Source organism: Papio anubis, chromosome 9 (assembly GCF_008728515.1).
Source record: "Papio anubis isolate 15944 chromosome 9, Panubis1.0, whole genome shotgun sequence".
Classification (NCBI taxonomy): Eukaryota; Metazoa; Chordata; class Mammalia; order Primates; family Cercopithecidae; genus Papio; species Papio anubis.
Window position 1 is genome coordinate 80,572,979 of NC_044984.1, and position 26,601 is coordinate 80,599,579.

General features: G+C 34.9%; 1 protein-coding gene across 8 annotated transcripts in view; it reads right to left on the bottom strand.

Annotated features, from left to right (window-relative positions):
* MGAT4C (MGAT4 family member C) overlaps positions 1 to 26,601 on the bottom strand; it is a 641,622-nt gene that overhangs the window by 238,874 nt on the left and 376,147 nt on the right. For 3 of the 8 annotated variants that reach the window (XR_004176296.1, XR_002515728.2, XR_004176294.1), the window contains one exon: positions 19,481 to 19,652. The exons of the other annotated variants lie outside the window; for them this stretch is intronic. The gene's annotated coding sequence lies outside the window, so the exon portion shown is untranslated. Of the gene's footprint in view, positions 1 to 19,480; positions 19,653 to 26,601 lie in introns of those variants that run through there. 8 annotated transcript variants of the gene reach the window in all.

Sequence of the window (26,601 nt, forward strand, 5' to 3'; positions counted from 1 at the left end):
CTAGCTGTTTTGTCTCATCTTTATAAGCAATCCAAGCTCAATAGCTAAATATAAGTAAGTTAAATAGCTATAAGATAAAATTCCTATGTGAAAGTTTCCTCCCTATAGTACAAGGTTTTAACATTCTTATCACCAAAAATTGAAAATTGTGGCTGAGAAAAATCTTTACAAATAATTTAACTCTCAAGCCTAGCAAAGAAACCAAAAGACAGTGATAAAATGTTTTCCCTCTACAGTTTCTTTCTTTCTTTCTTTCTCTCTCTCTTTCTTTCTTTCTTTCTTTTGTGGTGAGACAGGGTCTTATTCTGCCACCTAGATTGGAGTGCAGTGGTGCAATCTCAGCTTACTGCAACTTCAGCCTCCTAGGCTCAAGCGATTCTCCAGCCTCAGACTCCTGAGTAGCTGGGATTACAGGTGCGTGCCACTACTGCCTGGGTAATGTTTGTATTGTTAGTAGAGACCGGGTTTCACCATGTTGGCCAGGCTGGTCTTGAACTCCTGACCTCAAATGATCCACCTGTCTCGGCCTCCCAAAGTATCCCCTCTACATAAAGATGTCTGTGACTGTTAGTAAACATGTTTTTTGCCACATTGATAAATTGTACTATGAGAAAGCACATGATTCTAGACATTGATTCATAAATTTGCCAATCTACATATTGTTCTCTGACAGACAGTTTACAATTGCTTGCTTCCCAGTGTTCACTGGAAATGAAGGTTACTACAGTTAAAAATTCTAATTTACAGATGTTGCTTAATTTTTAAAAAATAACGAGGAAAACAACTCTATATGCAAATATGTAAGGAGGGTAAAATGTGCTTTTGGTAAGAAAAAGCTATCAAGTATGAAGAAATTTTGTTTTAGTCAAGGAAAAAGAAAGTATTTTTAGTCCCAAAGAAGAATGCCTATTGTTTCAAATAAAAGAATATAGAGAAAATAATTGAAGTGATATAAGAAAGTTGTAGAAGTTTGGTGGGAGAAGAATCTTGTGAGAGGAATTTAAAATGCAGTCAAGCTGACTAAGATTATAAGAAGATTATCTAGAATTTTTTTCTACAATTTAGTATTAATATCAAAATTAAACAGGTGAAAACTAGAATTTGACCTCTCTACTAAAACAAGAAAGTTTTTTTGGAGCATTAGTCTGTTTTTTATAGGAAATTGTGAAAGGTTTTCTTTACCTTTTAGGTAATTGGAAAAAATAAAAATGATTTTGCATTTTACCAAGATAACTTTCTATGTTTTATATTATTAGTTTCTGTATCACTTAAGAAAACTGAATCCTAATAAAAGAGCTAAGGTTTTTCTACTACCATGTAACTTTCTTTATTTCCTTTGAAGTCTTTGATTTTCACTGTGGTTAAATGATTTACTATTTTTTCACAGTGACCTGCAATGCTATTTTGATGAACCTTTGATATTTTTGACAAACTTCGCAAAATCAAATTCTAAAATATTTTTTATTGTCCTCAGATTAACTTTGAGATTTTCCAGATGGGTCCTTGCAACACCTCAAAAGGCTCTCTCCCCTTAGATAGAGAAGAGTATTAAACTAATTGAGCTTATTTGATATATTACACTATAAGGAAAACACTGAAATAATAAGTAATGCTAAAACTTTTTTGAGTTATTTTGGTATGGAGTGTTATTAATGTGTGTTTGAGAAATTGTATGATGTTCGTAGAAATCTTATCATAGCATTTAACTGAGTAAGAATTCCCAGAACTCTAATAAAACAACCGAATGTTTTCATGCTAACCCAATTTCAAGCAGAACAGGAATTAGTTGATTACCATGAAACTGCTGTGGCTGGTTTTCATGCTAAGTCAGACTATGCTGAAATTGTTAAGATATACAATTGAAATGAACTCTGTAAGATTCGTCTAAGTCAAAATGATCTATGTTAAACTATTTAATGAACAGTGTTATGCACTTGAGTTAGAGAAACAAAACTGGTATTTAAAAGTATGTAAATTCAGGCCAGGCAGTGGCTCACACCTGTAATCCCAGCACTTTGGGAGGCCTAGGCGGGTGGATCACAAGGTCAAGAGATGGAGACCATCCTGCAACATGGTGAAACCCCGTCTCTATTAAAAAAATAAAAAAATTAGCCGGTGTGGTGGCAGGCACCTGTAGTCCCAGTTACTGAGGAGGCTGAGGCAGGAGAATCACTAGAACCCGGGGGGCGGAGGTTGCAGTGTGCCGAGATTGCGCCACTGCACTCCAGCCCGGCGACCAAGTGAGACTCCATCTCAAAAAAAAAAAAAAAAAAAAAAAAGAAAGAAAAAAGAAAAGAAAAAGTATGTAAATTCAGTGTTGAGTATGGACTCATGGAGAGCCTTAATGGCTGCCTAATCCTTCCTGAGTATTTAAAGGTTCTGTTGTTCAAAGGTCTGCATTACATGACTCATCATAAAAGAGAAAAACTAATATGTTATGAAAAAAATGATGAGGTGACTGTTCTAAAATTGCTAAAATGGTTCATAGCCTATGTTTGATTTGTTAACCCATAATTCTGATAAGACAATAAAAACTTCAGGTGGTACATTTCCTGCACCTGTTACATCATTTGAACACTTACAGAAACATTTCATTCAGTTGCCACCTTCAATGCATGTTTTCTGTTTGTATGGAAGATTTCTCTTACAGGAAGGCCAATATTATAACAGTAGCTAAAAGCTTATTAGTATCCCCTTATAGGGCATTTCTGGAAAAATATCCAGTGATAGAGGTCTTCATTTCACTGGACAAGTTGTAAAACAGTCAAATAAAGTATTACAAACACGATGGCATTAGGTGAAGCAAACTGAATCAATTAGATTTCTTTGGTCAAAGGTATTACCAATTGATGGAAGTCAGATTCACTACTACTGGAAAATGTAAATTGTCCACTTATGAAATAGTTACTGGAAGGTCTATCCCCCTAATAATAAGAACTTCATGTGACTTATGCTCTTATGAACTCTGACATGGCTCAATATTTCGAGACCTTAATCCAACATGCTAATGTATATTTTTACAAGATAAAATAAGGCTTACATGCCCCACCAACTGATGACAATCAGACCCTTCATGATCGAGAACCCAGAGATTGGGTTTTTGGAATTAGCACCAGAGAAAGACTGCCCTATAATTTAATTAAAAGGGATTGTAGCAAGTTCTTACCACCTACACATCAGAGCCTCAAGGATTGGCTTCACATTGTCTTAAATGAAGAGAACCTAACTGAAGAGAACCTTAACTCCAGAATCTTGGGACTGTACATTCATTGGGGACCTCAAGGAATAATTAACCAAGGATGTTTCTTCTCAGAAGAAGATGACATCCTAGATGTGGGCAGCTTTCTCAAGATCATGGAACAGGAATTATCTCCTCTATTGCCATGAAATCATTGTCCCTTTTCCTTTTTCTCCTGTGTGTTTTCACATATACATGGCAAGATAATATGATCATTAAGATTTCATGATCAATAGCTTTTGCAGAGAACTTAACTGAATGTCAGATATGGCATGTTACTAACAGTAGGCAAAACTTATGGTGAGAGTTTTACAGTTAAATTATTCCAGAAATTTAATAAGAAAGATAATTCAGTGGTTCGTAAACAAATTTACCACCCTAATCCCTTGTCAGTAGCCTTCAACCATGCAACGATTCAATAATTGAGCCTTAGACAAATATCACTAGTGCTTCCCTTCTGTGATTACTAATGCACAAAGCATCCTACCATCTGTTTTGCCTCTCTAATATATGTTTTTGTCTATGTAGGATTTAACAACCAACCCTATGTGTGGGCAACTCCATGTCTCAATAAGTGGAAAATAAGGGGCTACTGTGGACTAAATATTCTGACAGTACCATTATCACTCCATAACCAATTGGAAACTGAACATTGGTCTACACCTCTTAACTTGCACTATCGAATAAAGAGGAATTAAATAGCAGGTAATAAATAACTCTGTTGGTAGGACGCTCCTTCCCTGGCTTAGCATAATGTAAGTGAAGTTATGATTAGAAATCTGTCTCAAATATTAGCTACTATAGCTGACTCTACTACAAAGGCTATATTTGCCCAACAAACCTATTTAAATTCTCTTGCTAAAATTGTTTTAGGTAACAGGATTGCTTTGGACTACCTGTTGACTGAATCGGGGGAATGAGTGTGGTAGTTAACACCTCGTGCTAGACTTGGATAAATAAATCTGCTATAGGAGAAACTCAGTTGAACAGAATCAACAGAGAAGCTACTTGGTTAAAACAAGTAGCATTTTCTTCTGGCTCATTGTTGTTATATTTAATTCTGTTTTACTCATGGGGGCTTCTGTTATGGAGTATATTTCGGTCTCTTGGTATTATCTCCCTGATGACTATCATAATAGTTTTCCTGGTGGGCTATCTCCTCTTAAGAGTCTTAAATACTTGTATGTAGCTACCTGTTGTACATCAAGTGGCCTCACAATGGTTAAATGACACAAAAAATGAAGAGAATATAAAGAATCATTCTTTATGTCATCAATTGTGAATTCCATACTGAGGACTAAACAAGCTCATTTAGTGATTGAGAGTAGCATTATGCCCAAGGATTTGGTCAATCTCTCAAAACTGAGAGACTGACCAAAAGAAGGGAATTGTTAAATTAGTTATGTCCTAAAGCTGTCTCTGTACATAGTGACCTGCAATCTAAGTTAGTGTATATAAACAAGCAGCAACCTGACTTAAGAGTATATTCTTGTAACAAGTAGCTGATAGCAGCCAAGCTTCAGACAATTACAGGCTGTCACTGATCAGACCATGTCCATATAAAATAAATACCTAGCTGTAACCAATCAAGCTGTTTTTCTATGTCACTTCCTTTTTCTATCTACAAATACTACCTACCCACATTGCCATGTGAAGCTGTCTGAATCTCTTCTGGTTCTGAGGGCTGCAGGATTCATGGCTTGTTCTTTGTTCAAATAAACTCTGCTAAATTTAATTTGTCTAAAGTTTTGTTTTCTTTAACAACAGTATATAAATACACATATACAAACATACACACATATAAGAACAGTATTTGTAATAAACTTTGTTCATTAGAGAATTATTCAGGATCTTAAATAATTGTTGACTGTATTGATGTTGTGATAAACAATGCGAAAGTCAGAAATAGACATTTTCCAAGAAACTCTGTTCTAGTACGTATCATACAGACATAATCCACAGTATAAAAACTGAAAATATAAGCTCTTGCTCTCTCTCTGAAAAAGAAAAATATAAGGTCAAAATGCACATTTTTCTTTTAAATCAGAATCATCTTGAAATAAAGGAAAACTACAATACAGATCACAAAGAATTGAAAATGCATTTAAAAATCTGGTGTGGTGCTTTAATGTGTCTCTTTGTGCAGATAGGAAACCAAATTTACAAGCTTTTGAACTAAACAATGAGCTTTAGTTAACTGAAAATCGAATTGAAACAAAGGTCTCAAGAAAGACTAAATTTAATTATACTCTGCTCTCCATCAAAAGTGACAGATTTTTCTATTATATTTTCCTGACACTGAATGAAATAAGAAAAAAGTTTCTATTGGCACACTGTTTTATTGAAAAGTCTTTCTATCAACCTAAATTATACCTTTACATTTATATGGAAGTCAAAGTTTGAATAACATGTTTGAGTTAACTATGGAACACCATAAAAAAATAATCTCAGCTAGCTCAAAGATGAACTATTTGTAATTTTAATCTCTCTAGAAATGATCAAATTCAAAATGAACTTTTAAGATTTTGAAATTCCATTATAATATTATTCCTTTTTAACCTCCTAGTTTTTGTTTCTTTTCTAAAATCTATACATATCACAAAGAGATTTTACTTTTGATCTGGTTATTTTAACTTGTGCTCTTTGTAGAGAAGGTTAATGTCAAGAATAACTAAGCAAGAGAGAGAAGAGAAGCAACTCAATTGGCAGGGATTGTCTGGGAGCTGGAAGAAGCTTCTGGATGTGGGGTAATGGCAAAAGAGACACCCACAACTCCACACTCCTGCCGTACCATTTTACAATCCTAACTATGGGAGAATTCCTAGACTTCTGTGGGCTTCAAGGCTAACATAGGGCGCTGCCTAGAGATTGCACAGAGGCATTGTTCAAGAGAGGGAACACATATGGAGTCCCATAGGCATCAGAACTCTGAGCAGGTGCAGTTTGCTACTATTCTGAGATCCAAGTCCCCAAAGGAAGCCAACGCTGCTGCTGTGACTGGGTCAAAAAGATAGAGGAGAAACTGGGAACTTCCATGAACAAATCCCAGCATTGCTGCTGAGGGTTGCTGAGGAACCAAGACATGAGCGAACTGCAATTCCCACAGCTATCTGCCTGTGCTGCTCCAGCTGAAAGGATCGCCATCCTCCCCAGTGGCAAGTCCACAGGCAGCTCCATTCTGAGCTCAGTTGCCAAAAGTCTATGTCCTGCCCTTGGGCTAGTGCAGATGCTGCCACTGCTACCCCAAGGACAAAGAAGGGTAGGGGAGGCCAGGCACTTTCACACACTTCAAGAACAAATTCTACCACAGTAGAATTTGCAGGCTACTGTGATACCAAGGCACCAGGAAACCACAAGACCCACAGCTACCTCGCTAGCCTGCTTCCACTGTGAGTGCCTTACCCTCCCTGGAGGCAGGCCCACTGCACCCACACCTGATTACTCACCCAGTAGCCTGAGAACCAGGCTGCCCTTGCCTAAGATAGCCAGTCCCTGAATTCACTACTGGGAGCCCGAGGACAAGACTGTGGCCTAGTCCTGTTCACTTTGTAATGATGTTCTCACCATCCAGGGGGCTAGAAGTTGTCCAGCCCATTCTAGCCCTGTCAGTGCCTGAACACTCCTTCTAACGTTCCTTCTAAGGTCTGAGGAATGGCAGACCCAACTTGCCCAGACTACTATAGCTTGCACTGACCTGTACATACCACCAGTGAAATGGGGCCTTGGCCTACCCACGCTATTGCAGTCACTACTATCACCAGCACTACCACTTGTGTTGCAGTGAATTGCCCCACCACTACTACAGACATTGACCACATCACACCAGATGCCCAAGGTGCTGAGAATCTGCCCAAAACCTGGCCAACAACTGCCACTATGACCAGCATTTAAGCAAGACAACTGGAGGCCCAAGAATTGGCCCATGTGTACCCACTAACACTACAGCCAGCAAAGCCACCCACTAACACTTTGGATCCCAAGACAGGCACACTTATCCCACCTCTGCCACCAGGAGGGCCTAAAGACTGCCCACCTGGCATCCCAACAGATTATAAGTCGAAAACTGAAAAAAAGACAAAGAAGGTCACTATATAATGATAAAGGGATCAATCAGTCAAGAGGATATATCAAATTCTAAATGCATAAGCACCCAACACTGAAGTACCCAGATTTATAAAGCAAATATTACTAGATCTAAATAAAAAAGATAGACTCCATAAAATAACAGTAGGGGACTTCAACACCCCACCTGCATTAGATGGATCATCTAGACAGGAAAATCAATGAAAAAAAAAAGGATTTAAACTAGGCTCTAGACATTTAGAAAACATCCTATTCCAAAACTGCAGACTATACAGTCATTAATCAGCACATGCAGTATTATTCAGAGTAAACCATATGTTAGACCACAAGCCTAAATAAATTTTAAGAAATCAAAATGAAGTCAAATACCTTCTCAGACCACAGTGGAGTAAAACTAGAAATCAACAACAGGAAGTACTTTGGAAAGTATACAAATATGTGGAAACTAAACATCGTGCTCTTGAACAATCCCTGGGTTAATAAAGAAATTAAGCAGAAAATTTAAAAATGCTTGAAACCAATGATAATGAAAACACAACATACCGAAACCTATGGGATCCAGCAAAAGCAGTACTAAGAGGAAAGTGTATAGCAATATACATCAAAAATGCATCAAAAATGTAGAAATATATCAAATAACAATCTTACGTTGTACATTAAGGAACTCGAAAAGCAGGAACAAAGCAAGCTCAAAACTATCAGAAGGAAAGAAATAGTAAAGATCAGAGCATAAAGAAACCAAAATACAGAATTAAAAAATAATACAAAAGATCAGTAAAATGAAAAATTGTTTCTTCAAAAAGATAAAATGGATAAATTACTAGCTAGACTAACCAAGAAAGGAAGATCCAAAAGAAAAGAAAATCAGAAATGAAAAAAAGAGATTTTATAACTGACATGAAATAAATACAAAAGATCATCAGAGAGTATTAGGAACAACTGTTATGTGCTAACAAACTGGAAAACCTAGAGAAAATGGGTAAATTACTAAAAACATACCACTTATCAAGACTGAATCAGGAAGCAATAGAAAACCTAAATAGATTAACAACAAGCATGGAAATTTAATCAGTAATACAAAAGTCTCCAAACAAAGAAAAGCCCAGGACTGGATGAATTCACAGTGAAATTTGACCAAACAAAGACAAATTAATACCAATTTTCCTGAAACTATTTTAAAAAATTGAAAGAGAGGGAATTCTTCCTCACTCATTCTATGAGGCCAACATCACCCCAAGACTAACCATCAGACAAGGACACAACATAAAAAGAAAACTGTAGTATGATATCCCTGAACATAGATGCAAAACTCCTCCACAAAACATTACCACACCAAATCCATCAGCACATGAAAAAGACAATGCGTCATGATAAAGTGGGATATATTTCACAGATACAAGGGTGGTTCAACATGCAAATCAATCAATGTGATACAGCACATCAATAGATTGAAGGACAAAAATCATATAATTATCTCAGTAGATGCAGAAAAATCATTTGATAAAATTTAATATATTTTTATGATAAAACCCCTCAACAAACTAGGCATTGAAGGAACATACCTTTAAATAATAAAGGCCATATATGACACACCTACAGCTCACATCATATTGAATGGGGAAAAGTTGAACGCATTTCCTCTGACTATTAGAACAAGACAAGGATGCTATTTGTGACATTTGTATCAAACATAGTGGTGGAAGTCCTAGCCAAAGCAAACAGGCAAGACAAAGAAATAAAAAGCATCCAAATTGGAAAAGAAGTCAATTTTACCTCTTTGCTGGGAGGAAGCACAAAACAAGACACTTGCATGTAATAACAGATCTATATAATGTCATAATGTGCAATATTTTACCTATAGCTACTGGACATGCAATATCATCATGAAAAAAAATGTGCAGCTGCTGATATAAAGAAAAGTATATGCACTATCATATAATAAGTGATAGGATTGTGGTGATTTTGGGATTTGCACAGGGAAGACTTCTTGGAATTTAAATTGAGGTGGGAAGAATGGTTAAAAGTTACATAGCTCCCCTATCAGAACCATAGAATTTGCAAAGTCTTAAAATGTGATGTATATTTAAAAAGTATGAAAAAATCAATATGGCTGGAATACAGTGAATGAAATGGAGTTCCTTGGAATCTGTATTTACTGGCAAGAAATTCTGTATCAACTCATTTCTCATTTCCCTTCCTGCTTAACACCTAGAAATAACCCCCCACTGGTAAAACTTGTATCTTCACCTTCTTAAACGTCAAACATTTCCTCTCTCTACTCTGTCTTATCTGATACTTTTTTTCTTTGTTTTACTGAGAAAATAGGATACATTAGATAAGAACTTTCAGATTACTGCCCTCATCACAAGCCAAATGATGAAATCTACTAACCTACATTCACAATCAGCTACATATTTTGTCATTTCTCCAATTGAAGTAGAGGAATCATGTTCCTAAGACCAACTCTCCCACTTTATGATCTGATTTCATCTACTTACACACACTCCCAGACATCTCTTTTACAGTTGGACTCCTCCTTTCTTTTCAGTATTGTCAAAAGTTTTTAAATTCTCTCCTCTCTACTATAATGTCCATATCAGAATATAGTATTGTATACTGTTTCTCGAAAAAGAACTTCTTTGGACCCCCCCAACCTACTCCTACTAGTGCTCTCTTTCTGTGTTCCTCTTTATAGAAACTCATGTCCACTCCTCTAAAGTGTAGTTTATATTTATCACTTCACTTTGTCTTTATCTACTCTTTAAACTCGTTTCAGTGAACTTTAAACTTCATTGCAAATTTTCCTGTCAAAGCCATTACTAGAATCCAGGCTGACATATCCAGGGGTCTTTTAATATTTTTTCCAGACTTTATCTAAATCATCTCCTCAGCTTTTGACACATTTCATCACTACATGCTTTTTGTTTTCTTTACTTGGCATCAAAGATGTTATTTTTTTTTCTTCTCTTTCTCAATAAATGCTATTTTTAGTCTACTTTTTTGACTTTTCCTCATTTAAAAAACTTACAAATAATGTGGCGGCCCGGCATCGAATCCTAAATTAGAATCAGTATCTAAACACTACATGTAGAATTCAAGCACTTTCCATTAGCTGTTGCTAAGGTCCTAGTTAAGTCACCATCATCTGTCACCTGACTTACTATTTCTCTCTGTATTTGTTTCACTACATATCCAGTGACCTCCTTCAGTCCAGCACTTCAAGGCATTTGTTCTCTGTGCCTAAAATATTCTTACCTGGGTGTTTGGATATCACTTCTTTCAAAAGCTACCATGTTAGAGATATCTTCATTTAACATACTATCTAAAATTAGTCATTTTCCTTCTTTATCCTAATTTATTCTCTTCTTAGGACCTGTCATGACCTGGTGAAATTATTTGTTCATTGTTTTCCATATGGAGTCACTAGAACATAAAGCACCATAAGAGTGTCTTTGTTTTGGTTTCTGATATATCCACAGACTTCAGAACAGTGCTTAGCACAGGGTTGCCACTCAAAAATTTGAATGTAACTAATCATAATCTAGGTCTCACACAATGGGATAGAAAGGAAGAGAAGATAATTTGGTACTCTAAAAGGGCTGGGAAAGGGAAAACTAAATAACTGAAAATGAAACAGCCCTTTGCTTCCAACTGAGTTTAGTGTAATCGGATTCTAATGAAACATTCAAACATTTGTAGCTGTTTCTAAGAAAGGTATTGAGTTTACTTATTTCTTTTGTTAACGTCAGTTTTCTTCAAACATGACAAGAATGGCTAATGGGACCTTTCTGTGTCTGAAAATAAACAGATTCCTGATAGTAAAGTGTTTCAGACATAAAATAACCTCTTGATTACCCATTACCCCAAATACTACCACTTGCCTACACCATCCCAAACCTCTGACATACACACAACATAAATGTCTGAGAATGTTTTGAATCACTCGATGACAAGGTTCATGCACTCACGTTAAATTTTTGCATCATTAACGTCACCAGATCACCACTGTTTTAAGGAAAGGCCAGCTGCTTAACTCCCTGGGATTTCCAACAGATCAAATTATTTTAGAACTTACATTAAAAAATTTTAAAAGGAATGAATAAAGCCAGTTTAAAGATTGTACAATGAATCCATTTTTTTTTTTTTTTTGTAGCTCAAATACATTTGCTATTAACATGCAACGAGGGTAGGAGTTCAAGAAGGCATCTAAGAAAGAGTTCCTATGGGACCTCATGGCGTATTTGGTTGTAGGGTATGAATTTGACTGTCTAATTCTAGTCATTTTGAATGAAATTGTGCTGTATATGTCAAAGTTATTCCAAATGTTTCTAATTAGCATTTGAAAGCCATCATGAGTTCAGAAATCACCCTTTAAGACTTGGGATAATTGACCAGGTGCAGTGGCTTACGCCTGTAATCCCAGGACTTTGGGAGGCCAAGATGGGAGGATCACGAGGTCAGGAGATGGAGACCATCCTGGCTAACCACTGCAAGACCCCGTCTCTACTAAAAATACAAAAAATTAGCCGGGCATGGTGGCACGTGCCTGTAGTTCCAGCTACTTGGGAGGCTGAGGCAGGAGAATCACTTGAACCCAGCAAGCGGAGGTTGCAGTGTGCAGAGATCGCGCCATTGCACTCCAGTCTGGCCGACAGAGACAGACTCCATCTCAAAAAAAAAAAAAAAAAAAAAGACTTGGGATAATGAGATGGAGTGACACATAAATACAAGTGAGATGCAGAGGTAGTCAGAGCATAAGTTATTTGAATTATGGTAGTTTTGACTAGCTTGATTTGTTTCTTTTAAAATTATATTACAAGTAGGCAGAAGCTTTTTGTTTGTTTGTTTTTTGTTTTTTGAGACGGGGTCTCGCTCTACCGCCCAGGCTGGAGGACAGTGGCGGGGTCTTGGCTCCCTGCAAGCGCCACCTCCTGGGTTCACACCATTCTACAGCTTCAGCCTCCCGAGTAGCTGGGACTACAGGCTCCCGTCAAAATGCCTGGCTAATTTTTTTGTATTTTTAGTAGAGACAGGGTTTCATCGTGTTAGCCAGGATGGTCTTGATCTTCTGACTTCGTGAACCGCTCGCCTCGGCCTCCCAAAGTGCTGGGATTACAGGCATTAGTCACCGTGCCCTACCGGCAGAAGCATTTTTAAATCAGAAAATAAATTTAACTGTAGTACAGACAATTTTCAAAATAAAAAATATATACATTTGGCACCATAATGTAAACAATGCTATTTATTAATTTTGGGTAAATAATTCCAAATTTTATTTTTTCTTATGTATGTTTAAACATATACAACTTATGTTTCCTTTTATCATGTTACTGTGGAAGTAATATATCAAAATGGCTTTCTCTGGATTACCACAATCTACTCATTTCAATACCTCTAGTCTCCTCGAATCCCTTCCCATCTTGTTTTGCTTTTTCTCAGGAAGTGTCTCTCCTATTCACAAAATAGTCTCCTTGGTTACCATGTGACTTCTATGATTTTCTTCCTCTCCAGGACAGGCTCATAATTTTATCTTCTGAGACTCCCTGTGCCACTGATCTTTCCATTTCTTTGGATTCTGAAGCCTGTCTAAGGATGTAATAAAGCTGAGATGCTGCTATGATGCTCACTTAATACATGTCCCCCAGGAACACTTTTCTCTCAGCACTTAGAAAATGTCCACTTCATATTCCCAATGAATACGGGCGGAGAATGTCATGTCTTGTTCAGCAGTACTGCTGTCATATCCTTCTTCTTCTTCTTTTTTTTTTTTTTTTTTTTTTGAGATGGAGTTTCACTCTTGTTGCTCAGGCTGGAGTGCAATGGCGCGATCTCAGCTCACTGAAACTTCCACCTCCTGGGTTCAAGAGAGTCTCCTGACTCAGCCTCCTGAGTAGCTGGGATTACAGGCACCTGCCACCATGCCCGGCTAATTTTTTGTATTTTTAGTAGAGACAGGGTTTCGCCATGTTGGGCAGGCTGGTCTAGAACTCCTAACCTCAAGTGATCTGTCCTCCTCGGCCTCCCAAAGTGCTGGGATTACAGGCGTGAACCACAGCAACTGGCCGCTGTCATATGCTTCTAAAGGTTAACATGTGTTCCCAATTCCTCACAGGTGATTTTCTAAATACAGCTATTTTATAATCACACCCATCCATTTAAAACAGCAGTAAGTTTCTTGAGGATGGAGTAGCTATATTCCAAGTGACTTGGCTCCCATGTAAGTGAATTCTTGACAGGTCCACGGTGGCAATTCTACTACTGTGAATCAAATTTCAGTATTTTAGCACATGTATAAAATATATTTTCATATTTAAGTTTTTGCTAAATATAGTTATACTCATAATATATTGCCCTAATTGCCTTTACTTAACATTACATTATTAGTATCTGTCATAAGTCCACATTTGAATGTAATTCCAAAATTTTAATATTTCCATAAATATATTTGAGAGGATACAGTGCAAAAATAGAAATATCTGATACCAAGGATTCTCTATCCTGATGTGGAAACATCATTTTGTGTCTATGACGGCAGAAGTGAAGAATATAATAAATATTTTGACACCAGTATATCCTAATGGAATTAAATGATGTAGTAGTACAGCTAGAAATATAAACCAGATTCTTTCCCCCATTTTAATATCAGGCTAGATTTTGCTGTTCCAAGTTTCTGAATCATGGCTTTTTAATATTCCTCATGTACCCCTTTTTCCAAGTATAATAACATATTGTTTCATTAGATGTTGCCTATGACCTCCTTGTATAGCTTATTCACTTCAATATTTATTGAACTACATTATGCATCAAGTACGGTATCAGATGTTAGGGGTACAAAGGATGAATAAGACATTGTTGCTGCTCTGAGCCACATGGCTACAGTTTTACTTGGAAACTACATGTCCACATTCATCACTTCTATCTCTTGACTTTTCTGTAGACCAATAAAAAGAAAATAAAAGAGAGAGAGAGAGAAAAAAACACAACCTAATATCTAATAGAAAGAGAGGATAAAACAGAAGGGAATCAGTATTCCTCAGGGAAGATTAGCAGTCTAAAATATTACCTGAGTGCACCTCTATTTTATCTATAGATAATTTTAACTCAATATGTCTTATATCTATATATTTTATAAACAAATCTAAAATGCATACAATAAATGTGTTTGTAGAAATATTTATCTAAGCCAGTGGAATAAATATATTTGGCTTGAACTAAGAAAATACCCTTCAAACACACAAAGAGAGTTTCTGCAGCTTTCAGTGAATCAGAGGAACCTCTTTTGGGGAGGAGGAGGAATCAAGAGAATTCTCACATACGCAGGATTTTTCTGCACTCTCATAGAATGAACACTGTATTAGTCTCCCAATATTTTCTATGTAAGAGAAATAAGGATTTGCCTTTGTGGAAAAAACATTTTTTATGCTGATAAATCCTGTTTTCTTTTTATGTATGTAAAACTCTAATTTCAAACTAAAAAGACATTTAGTCAGCAAGGAACAGTTAGATATATGTCATTATAGTACTTAGATATTCACTACAGCCAAGAGAATTAATTCTTGTTAAGATCAGCAAAGTGAAACTAAACAAATACAGCTTGTCAACTGACTAACTCTTCAGGGAACAAATATCTACTAGCTGGTAAATGTTATCTGGGATTATCAAAGCCATTGTCAAGAAAATATGAACTGGTGACTTCTTATGTCTGGAGGGAGCATGAAATGTGTGCAGATTTGGAAAGAGAAAATAATTAGCTTGATGCTTTTTCTAATTCAGCTTCAGATACTATAACTATTATAATGTATAAATTAATGATCAATCTGAATATTAATGACCTTAAGGAAGTTCAAATAAATTAGAAGGCAAATGAATAACAAAGTTAAAATAATGAATAATTAATTTTACTATAGCCATTCTCTCTCAAATAATGATATAGGTACTTGCATTCATAAAAATACAGCAATCTAAGTAAATTTAGAAATGCTTAATGTCTTAAAACATTGAGTTGCAAGAACAATGCTTAAATATATTTCTATTAATACAATAAATAGCATAATTCAATCTAATGTTTTATCTTTGTTCTCGTGAAAAATTGTTCAGTTACAGAAATCAGAACCTGTAGTTGTCTGTCTACTATATTGGGAGAATATAGGAAGTATAAGATATTTATGTGGACAAAGGCATGTGATCCAAAAGTATGCTAAAATTCAAATTGGAAATTGGAGACAAAGAATGAGGAATATTGTGTGTGCATATGTGTATTTTTGTTTTAATTCTCAGTTTACCTTGGTTATATTCCAACTTAATACAGCAAATATCCATTCAGTATAAGCCACGCCCTGTGTTAGGTTCTATACATAATAGAATAATGACTACAACATAGTTGTTTGCCCATAAGTAGCTTACAATCTAGTAACGGTATAAGGAAGTACATAATTATATACAAGCGAAAAACAAGATGAACATCTTAAAATGGAATAAACTTCTGTCAGGGACAATTAGGAAAAGCTTCATGGTGAATGTGATAAAAAAGAACTTGGATTATATGGAAGGTACCATTATTTTACTTATATAAGCTTATATATAACTTTCAGCAAAGCACAGTGTTAAAAAACACGATATGGAAATGTAGATGTCCTTTCAGCATGAGCAACATGAAATAATGTCTTTATTGCAGGGAGGAGAGAATGCTTCTGTTCTTCCACCACCCTTAAAGTTTGCCAACGTATGCCCTTGCAAATTCCCACGGAAAGAGACATTGTCAATGTAACTAATCAGAATCTGAAATATTGCAATTGCTCTCCAATGGAATGCAAGGTACACAAAAGGCAAGAATTTAGTTGGCTTTATGTATGTGTCTACATCCTATGATAGTGTCTAGTATATAATAGGTACTTTACAAATGTGTGTTGAATGAATAAAAAAGCACTAAAAATGGTGGTTATTACTTGTTACAAAGTAGTTGTTTTCCTCTATCAGAATGTGTGCTTTTTGAAGGTAGGGACTATCTCTTACTTAACTATCAGAAACACATGGTTATTCTGGGCACTGTTTAATGTTTTAGAATGAATGGATGCCAGAAAAAATATTAATGAACAGCCCAACACTCCACATGAAAAGGGCAAATGTCTTGGCATTTCAGATAACATAAATATAAACAAGCTATCAAACATTTAAAGGAAGTCAAATAGGTTTTGACCTTTTCAATTACATCCATCCTTTAACTCAAAGGCATTATTAGCACTTAAATTACAGTGTTGTGTAAACAAATTTCAGTTCAACTAGTCATCTTCTGGAGGAAACAAAATGTGTCCAATGTAAGTTGATTTAATTATAAAGTAGAAAATCAGAATTTGTCACAAAGGAGAAGCTGATGATGTCAACATATCATTTGCCAGTCTGCTCAGGAAAAGGAACACAAAACACAGAAATACATTGCACTTTCATGTGTTTATATGGGAAAGGAAAAACTCCAAAGGGAAAATCCCTGAGCAACACAAAAGGAATTTCACCTCTGCCACTTGCAGGGTAAAACAAAAGATTTTGAATAATGTGTTTCCCCCGATTTGTAGCAAGAATGACTCTGGAAATCTGACCTTTAACAGATGACTACTTCAAACACTCCCCCTTTTTTTTTACTTTCTTCCTAATTTATGTGACAAACGGGAAAAGCGATTTCCATTATATTATGAACAGGTCATCCCCTCCCTTACTGCATTTTCTCAGGGTCAACAAAATCATGAGCAGTAATGGATGTCTACTAAAGTTGAGGTGGTAGAAAAGCCGAGTCAAATTGAAATAAAACCCTGACGAAAAATTTATGCCTCGAGTTTTAATATCATCGATGGTCTGGTAATCAGATCTAATGTGTTAGAAATCTGTGGAGATTATAAATCAGATTTTTCTCACTAATAGAAGCTTTCTAAAACATTCCCTTTAGCAAATTATTTTCTTAAGAAGTGGCAGAGATGATATTTTGCACGTATTTGAAAGGAGAACTTATCTGGTGCGAAGCAATTTTTAACCTAAAAGAGATAACATATGCTTAGGCAAGATCCATTAAAAATGTTTTGATTCTTTTTATGAATTCTCAATATACCTGGAGTAGAGCAAAACTTCTACTTATTATATATGTGTACCTAACCAGTGGGTTACATTCTGCCTTTCTAATCATCTGCCTATCTAACTACCCATGTAACATGAACAAAGGATTGGCTTATTGTAAAGCAGAGGGTTTAATTAATCAAAGAAGAATCTAGTTCTGGAAATCAAGTATGTACAACAATCATCACAATCTAAATGTTAATAAATAATGTCTTTATATTGCTAAGTAGAACTGAGGAACCTCAGAACCTATGTATTTGAATTCCTCTGAACATAGATGTGATATACAGGGTATGTATTCCTCTTTCATTTAAAATGATCTTAGATTCACCCAGTTAACATAGAGTGTAAAATTCTAACATTCATTTTGGCAATATAATAATAGTTTACTGCATTTATATAGAAATGTATTGTTGACAATGAATATGCTCATAATTATATTATTTAATACCAAGTAACAGCCTTCTAACAAAGACAAATGTCATTAGACATTATAAAATCAAAGCTTAAAGGGGTTAAGTGTGGCTCACGCCTGTCATTCCAGCATTTTGGTAGGCCGAGGCGGGGTGATCACTTGAGGTCAGGAGTTTGAGATCAGCCTGGCCAAAATGGTGAAACCCCGTTTCTACTAAAAATACAAAAAAAATTATCTGGACATGGTGGCATGTGCCTGGAATCCCAGCTACTCAGAAGGCTGAGGCAAGAAAATCACTTGAACCCAGGAGGCCGAGTGAGTTGAGATAGCACCACTGTACTCCAGCCTGGGTGACAGAGCGAGACTCTGTCCCAAAAAAGAAAAAAAAGATGGGGGGGTGGGGTGGCGGTTAAATAACTTGCTAAAGATTGCCAGTTTCAGCAAGATGATCCCATTTTGATTATTTATGTATATGGAAAAATTTTAAAGTTAAAAATCCTACACTTGTTTAACAAATATTAGCTTGTTATCTATTATTTTGGTGATTCGTTAAGATAACATTCACAAAAGAGTTCAAGAAATTTTTTTCTCAAATAAATTAACATAAGATATATTACCAACTACTTCAAATGTGGTCAGATTTGGAAAGAAAAACAGTGTAACAGAGTACTTGAGAACACAAGATCTGAGGCCAGTGTGTTTTGGTTTAAACCCTAACTTGGTCATTCACTCTCTGTTCTTAGACTATTTATTCTCTCTCACCTTCAGTAATTTTTCAGATGAATATGGGGAAAATGAACCTAACTCAGAGAGTTATGCTGTGGTTGAATGAAATAAAACATGAACAGATTTAGAAGAGAGCCGAATACAAGTGTTCCACCTACACAGTGCCTATGTGTTTATTCATACATCAACAAGGAATGCCAAATAAAGAGTTGCCCTCAGCCACTCTCGTATTGAATCAGTGAATATGTGTGTACATGTTAATGTGTGTGTCAAGGAGAACAACAAATAACTGGCAGCTGGATAAGAGGAGAAAATCAATTTCACAAGTTTGAAGTTGAAGATTTCACTGGGAATGTCACCAATTCCTAACACAGAACACAGAACACCTATATCTGGACTCTGGGAGATGCTCTTTGATGTTCTGTGGAGAGAAAAATACTCCCTGATCCCACACAGCAGTCAGTACATGGCATTTCCTATAACATTATAAGTAAAATTTTAATAATTTGTAGTATCAACAGCCGTAATCTGCCAGCAGTGGTGAAAAGACTCATTGAGGCAGGTAATCGCGGAGGGGGTCTCGAGGTCATTCTGTTTTAGATTTTTTTTAAGTTAGATTTATTCTGTTGTATCATATGTAGTGTTAGGAATTTTGCATGACTACTGCCCTTATGGTGCAATGTGAATTAAATGGGTTTTAGAAAAGAAAGTGGTATTTTGCAGGAAACAGTTTTCTTCATAAGCAGCTCATATGCAAGTCTGTTTTCAAAGAAGTAAATTTATATGATGAAGTTTTGGTGCTTACTTGGTAAGCAACTAGGAATCTGGAAGCAAGCCAAGGGGCCAGTACTTAACACATTTAAATCAAAACCAATATTATAGGCTAGCAGACACTTTGATGCTAATGACACATTACATTATTCTTCAGATCTTTATTTCAAGGACTCCGAAGGTGCAGCCTTTGATAGGTGACAGGCTTGCTGGGTTTCAAGGAGTGAAAACTTTGATTCCTCAGAGTTACTAGGTTTCACAGTTGTAGCACCTTGGACTTGATATTTTGTTGGTGAATTCCAGGACAATTTCTTCCTGCTACAAGTACAAAGAAGGGTGAATTAAGTGCCCTTGTCAATAGCAAAGCAAAGGAACACAATTTCACTTACAGTTTTTTTTTTTTCTTTTGAATTTGATTAGGAATTCCCTTTCTAAATAGGTATGATATGAGTATCTAAAAATAGTCATAATTTAAAGAAAATCTCAAGAAAATAACTATTTTTGAGCTGAATTATCCTTTGTAATGTTTCCTTGCGAAATAAAATTGCAGTAAGTATATGTATATATTCATTTTATAACAGTTCTTGCTATCAGAATCAGTTAAAGACAGCTCAGCTCTGTTTGTTTTATTCTATTCTGACTTCAAAAGTTTGTGAATTATTTTCTACTATATACAAGTTTATAATATGTATTATGTAATGGATTAAATGTTTTTATACAGAACTGGATATTTTATTCTCAAGTAATATTTGACATTAATTTATTTTAAGTTTTTCAAATAATGTATGCTATCACAGTAGCAATAATAATAACAATAAAAAGGCATGAAAATGGATCAGGATGAACATTTCTTGTTTAGTATATACAATTCAGATTGAAAAAGCCATCTGGTTTAGTTTTTTTGTAAAAACTATGTATGTTTCCCTAAAGATGAATTCCAGAGAACATCCGATAATAAGATATTTAAATTGAATTATTTGAAATAGTGATATAACATTATCTTAGACTAATGGAGATCCAGCATTTGGGGAAAAAATTACAAGTAAAGAAAACAAAGGATTTGAATTGATTTTTATAAAATGAGAGGTAACTGGAGATTAAGATACTCAGCCCTTTATGTCATGTGGATGTTTATTGAAGAATGACTGTATGCCTAACATTGCACTTTGTATGCACACTTGAGAGAAACTCTCCATCAAGTATGAATCTCTGTGCTGAGTCAGCATGCTGCTGTGGTTTGAATATCATTCTAAATGCAAAATAGGTACCAATCTGTGTCTGGTAAACAGTGTATGCAAGCATAAGTCCTGGTTTGCACTGACAGTTCTTGGGTACATAGTCAGAAATCTTGACAACTCATACATCAGTGCAAAGCTCTTGGCCGACACTAGTTGTCCCCTCTGCTTAATAACCTCTATTTTCCCCTTCACATTAGTTGCTTGAGTTTTGTCTCCCCTAATTTACTCTAATTCATTCCTAAACCCTTTCTAATTTGTATTCTTCCCACACTACCCCACTGCAACTGCTATTCCCAAGGTCACCAATGACCTCCTTTTTGCTAAAACCAATCAACATTTCTCAGTTTTTGTTTTTGTTTTTTTCCCACACATGAACTGGTACTTCATCTGACACCATTTCCTCCTTCCATCTTCCTGAAATACATTTTTAAATTCTTGTTACATCTCTTTTAGTGTTTTGTCTACTTATTTGAGCTGTCTTGCTTCATTCTGCCTCTTCTTAAATGTTGATATTTTTAAAAGACCTGTGCTTAGCCTTTTATTTTTTTCTTTTACTTATAAAATAAACAAAACCTCTCTTATTCCATTGCTGGGTTAGTTCATCCATCTTCATAGGTTTATTTATATTCGTATGGTTCCCGGGGCAGCTTTTTCCCATGAACTCCGGGTCTATAGATTCGGCTGCATAATGCATATTCTTTTGACTCCACTTGCTCAGATTCATCTACTCTTCTTCTTCCCCCTGCTATCACCTCTGTTTAGGTCACATCTTCTCTTTCCTCAATAAATTTTTAATGTACACTTGACCGATCTATCTGTTTTAAGATTGTCTAGCTTTAGTCCATCAATAATCAAAAGGGATTTTTTATAAAATATAAATGTATTCATGTCACTTTTCTAATAAAACTAAAACTCTCCAGTGATTTCCTCCTTCAAACAGGTTACAACACAAACTACATACTAAGGTGTTACAAGATTTATTTTGTAATAGTTCCTCTCCTTCCTCTCCTCCCCCTTGTTTCTAACCTCTGTCACCTAACTCAATGCTATTGTCATACTGACTTTTTTCAGGTTGATATGGACTATAAATTGTTTTCTCTGTCTCTGAGTGTTTGTATATGCTGTCTGAAATGCTGCACCATTGTATTTGGCTAATCCTGTTCATTGTTTTATATTTAATCTTAGAAAGTACTCTTCTTGGACTACTTGCTCCACACACTGAAGACTAGTTTAAGCACCATTTCTGTGAATCTCAGTACCTAGCTCCTGAGTAGATACTTGCTTCCTTCATGAAAGCGTGATTCCAGAAGGCCAGTACTGAGTCTTACTTATTGTTATTGTCCTTAGAGTTTAGCATAGTGACTGGAATAAAGTTGGTGTTAAATAAATATCTATGGTGTGATTTCAAAACCACTACTACCAACTACTCCAAAAACCTAAGAAGCAAGTCTACATAACAGAAGGTCAGCATATTTTAAGACATACTCTTGGATTAACATAGCATTATGTCACAGCTGTATATAAAGATCTAAATCATCTTACAGCAGACTGAAGGGTCTAATTCATGGCCGCTCAAAACGTGAGCACAGATATCCTACTGACATCACTGAAATACATTGTTCATGTGTCACTGAAAGTGCATATGTTTTCAATGAAAGCACAAGAAAATAATGAAAAGTACAGTCTAATGTAACAATTTAAAGGCACAGTGTTTTCAGGGTTGGTTGATGTAGCATCTCTACAAAACTATCAAAGGCCTGGATTCTTTTCAGCACTCATCCCTCCCATACTAATTGTCTTGGTTCTCTGGCTACTTAGAGTTGGTAAGATATTTGTAGCGGTTCCACTAAAGATATTTCATTTATGTGTCTTTATTTTAGGAGAAATAATTATCATTTCCACCCTATCCCAGCAGGTTTCTGCCTATACCTTATAAGCAAAAATTAGGTCTCAGTTTTATTTCTAGCAAGGAAGATGGGCTTATAACTATTATCCTAAATTAATAAAGAGAGAAGTATAAATGGATGCCAAGAAGTTAAACATCATTGCTAATACAAAACCAAGGGTCCAAAATGTTGTCACTGTTTAGGGTCTGAATCCAATACCAACACATAGGATGCTTCTTTATTAAGCATATATATGAACATCATGAATGGAAACAGTGAACGGGGAGTTCTTATATGGTCCGTTAAACTAGTATAATTGCAAGCAGATATGTAAATTACTAAATAATTAAAGGACCATCTCCAGTTCAATTAGAAAAAACACAAAAGTTGATTCTAGAGGTGACAGAAATAATTTAACATAAGCAAAATATTCTGAAGCCATGAGATTACAAAGCAGAGTTATTTAATGTGATTATCTTGGTAAACAGGTCCTGAAGATGATTTCAAAAAATATTAGCCGAATTTGCATACCTGGTAAAGGCTTTATCTTAAACAAGAAAAATATATTATATGTCCCGTTAGCTCAGTCTTTAATATATGATATATAAATATTTATAGATATTTATAAAATATATTTATATATCTATATATTTATACATAGATATATTTATATATCATATATTAAAGTATATAATTTAAAGTATATTAAACTACATATATACATATATTTACATATGTATTCCAGCTCTAAATACATATTTTTAGAGAGGGAAGCTGGGGGAGAGAGAGAAGAAAGAATGTGGATAAACAGTTTAATATAAACATGATAAGGATATAGAAAACACACACACACCACACATATACATAAACACACACATACAAATGAACAAAATGGCAATCTACTTAATAAAACAGTGTGAATAAAAGTTCTGGATATAGATAACCTACTTATAAGTTGTTTCCCAGCTCTATTATTCACTAGCAGTGTGACTTTCCTAAATAGTCCTAGGTTTTCTTATCAATAAAATTGCGATACTTTGCAGTTTAGGATTGTTGGGCAATTAAACGGGAAAATGTGTAAGTGTTCAACACAGTGACTAGCATGCTTTAAATCTCACTTGAAAATTAGCTATAATAAAAAATTACAATATTAGACATGCAATATAGCCATCATAAAATTATAAGCAAAATTTTATTCATAAAAATTTTAAAATTGTCTATTAAAACCTTTTATTTAATCAGGTTCAATGAGCCAACCAAAACCATTGCTACTATAGGTTTAATTTCTTTCCTTTATTCATATCTCTGTGGAAATTAAGCAGACAGATAATGTCATACAGATCAATATCAGAAGAGAAATTTGTGTTGTTTTAAGTTCTTTGAAGCTCACAGTCTACTTACAATAAAGATTTCTGAAAATATGAATCACAGATATGACATTAGGGAAGATAGAAAACAAGAGACCTACAAGAAAACATGAAAAAGTGACATAGTATACTTAACTGTAACAATTAATTGATAGATAATTTTATCTTTCAATATTGAGGGTAAATAATAACTAAAGTCTACCCAAATTTTCTTCCTTTAAAATCTGTGCTCTTGGCATCTTGCACAAATAAGCTTAAAATATCCACTCTGGGATTGTAGAGTCACTTGAAATATATGGAATTATTTTTGCAAAATTTGAATAGATTTTAGTTATCATTTACTGTGAAGTAAATATATTGCCATCAATAAGTATAATGAGTTTGTTGAGTCATTTCTCTTTACTTTTTGATAACCTGTATGAACCTAAAATAAAATTAGGAGGTAAAAAAAACAAAACAAACAAACAAAAAACAAAACAAAAAAAACCATGCATTAGTGGTTTTTGTTCTCCAATGGAGTCACTGTTAAGGGGTATGCAAATCCTGCATGTTAGAGTTAACAAAGCTCATCTTCTGCCAGTACATTGCATAGTCAAGTAATACAAAAGACTGAACACATGGAAGATGCTTTGAGCTGTTTGCAAAGAATGACCCATGATAAAAAGAATTTACTTGTCTTGGATGTTACCATATTTTATTTTAATCATTTTCATAATGTTCTTATTATGCTATCTGATGTTTCCTAATACAATCATCAAGTTTGCAAAATCATAAAAAAAAATCATTACGGTACAATTGTGGGCACATGCATTCTCAGTCATAGGGTTTATCTGAATTCAGCTTACATGGTTTCAGGGTTAGCAGTTACAAAGCTGTTAGCTGAAGGGGAAGCTCTAATGTACTGGAAAACTTGGACAGCACAGATATAGCTTCATAGTAGATCTAAATTTGTATTGTATGCCATCTTCAAATTGTTGAGCCTTTTTACTCAATAATCAATATTTCATCCAGCACAATAATAAAATATAGAATTATTTATGGTTATAATTAAGGTGTACTTTTTTAGTCACAAGAGGAATGAAAAAGTGACTGGAGAGGTGATGTGATTTAATGAAAAGGCCATTGAATAAGCAGCTAACGCTCTCAAATGAGATAATGAATGTGAAAGGCTTTGAAAAAAAGATAAAGTATTATGCAAGCTCATAGTATTAATATTAAAAGCCTAAAATGTTCATTTCTAGTAGACCTCATGGGTTTTTTGGCTGTCTATCAGAATCACATTAAAAAGTATTCTATAAAAACAGTAATATTTGGTACCATATGAAAATCTAAGACTCATGTTTTAACGTCAAACTTGGAATTTACTGCTTTTATGATATTAAAGGGTGACCCTTAATATCCGTTCGTATGTATCATAGCAACTGCATTATTAAAACTAGGTATGTTCCAAAAAGGCTGTCAGAGACCATGACACACTTTGATTCAATCTCATTGGAGTAACTCCAATCTAATTGTCCCAAAGTCATCACTTTTGGATGTCTCAATAAATCTGGCTTTGATAACATGAAAATTTTTATTTAGGAAAGCTCGTGGAGGAAGGAACATGACTACTTTTGCTGTAAAATGCCAAATTACACAGAAACTTCTGAGGGTCAGTGAAAGCCTTAAATTAAGAAGCCAGAAGCGGTCTCTCTCCCTCTCTCTGTTTCTCTCTCTCTCTCTCTCTCTCTCTCTCTCTCTCTCTCTCTATCTCTCCCTCTCTCTCTGTTTCTACTTCAGCTGACACGTAAATGTGTTTCAAAGAAGCATGTTTTACAATTAAAATTAATACCAATTACAATTAATATGTATTTATTTCATATCCTTTCAGATATCCTTTCCAAGTGAAGTTCAAAAATCTTCATAAAATAATCCCATTAATCCTTAAAGCATGCTTATGTGGAAAGTAGAAAGAGCAATGTTATTCATCCTTTTATAAAGTGAGAAAAAGTATAAAAGATTTTAGATAAGCTATAACAATTAAGTCAGTGGGAAATCCAGACATACAACAAAGGTTTTATAATTCTTTTTCTTCTATTTTTCTCTAGTAATGGCATTTTTAATTATTTTACTTTTCTTTATTTATTAAAAGATCTTATCCCTCTATTCTCTAGTAGAACATGTACTCCTGGAAGGCAGGAGATATAAAATATAATTTTAAAATTATATCTCCAATGCATATTCTAATGTGCAGAAAGCAATTAATAAATATATTTTAAATTGCATTAAACCAAGTGTGCTTTGTTTTTCATTTCAAGAGTACACACACACACACACACACACATATATAATATATATTATACATATATGTGTTTTGTTTTTATTCAAACATCACAAGAGTCACACAGTGAAAAGCAGGTATCTCTCCTATCTAGACATAAACGCGCTGACCCAGAGGCAAATGTCTATCACTTTTTTACTTGTCTTGGATGTTACCATATTTTATTTTAATCATTTTCATAATGTTCTTATTATGCTATCTGATGTTTCCTAATACAATCATCAAGTTTACAAAAGCATAAAAAAAAAATTCATTATGGTACAAATGTGGGCACATGCATTCTCAGTCACAGGGTTTATCTGAATTCAGCTTACATGGTTTCAGGGTTAGCAGTTACAAAGCTGTTAGCTGAATCTATCTATCTATACAATTTAATGTAAATTAATGAACATGTGTGTCTTTGTGTTTCTATTTATTTTTGAACAATTGGGAGCAAAATGAATATACTGTTCTACA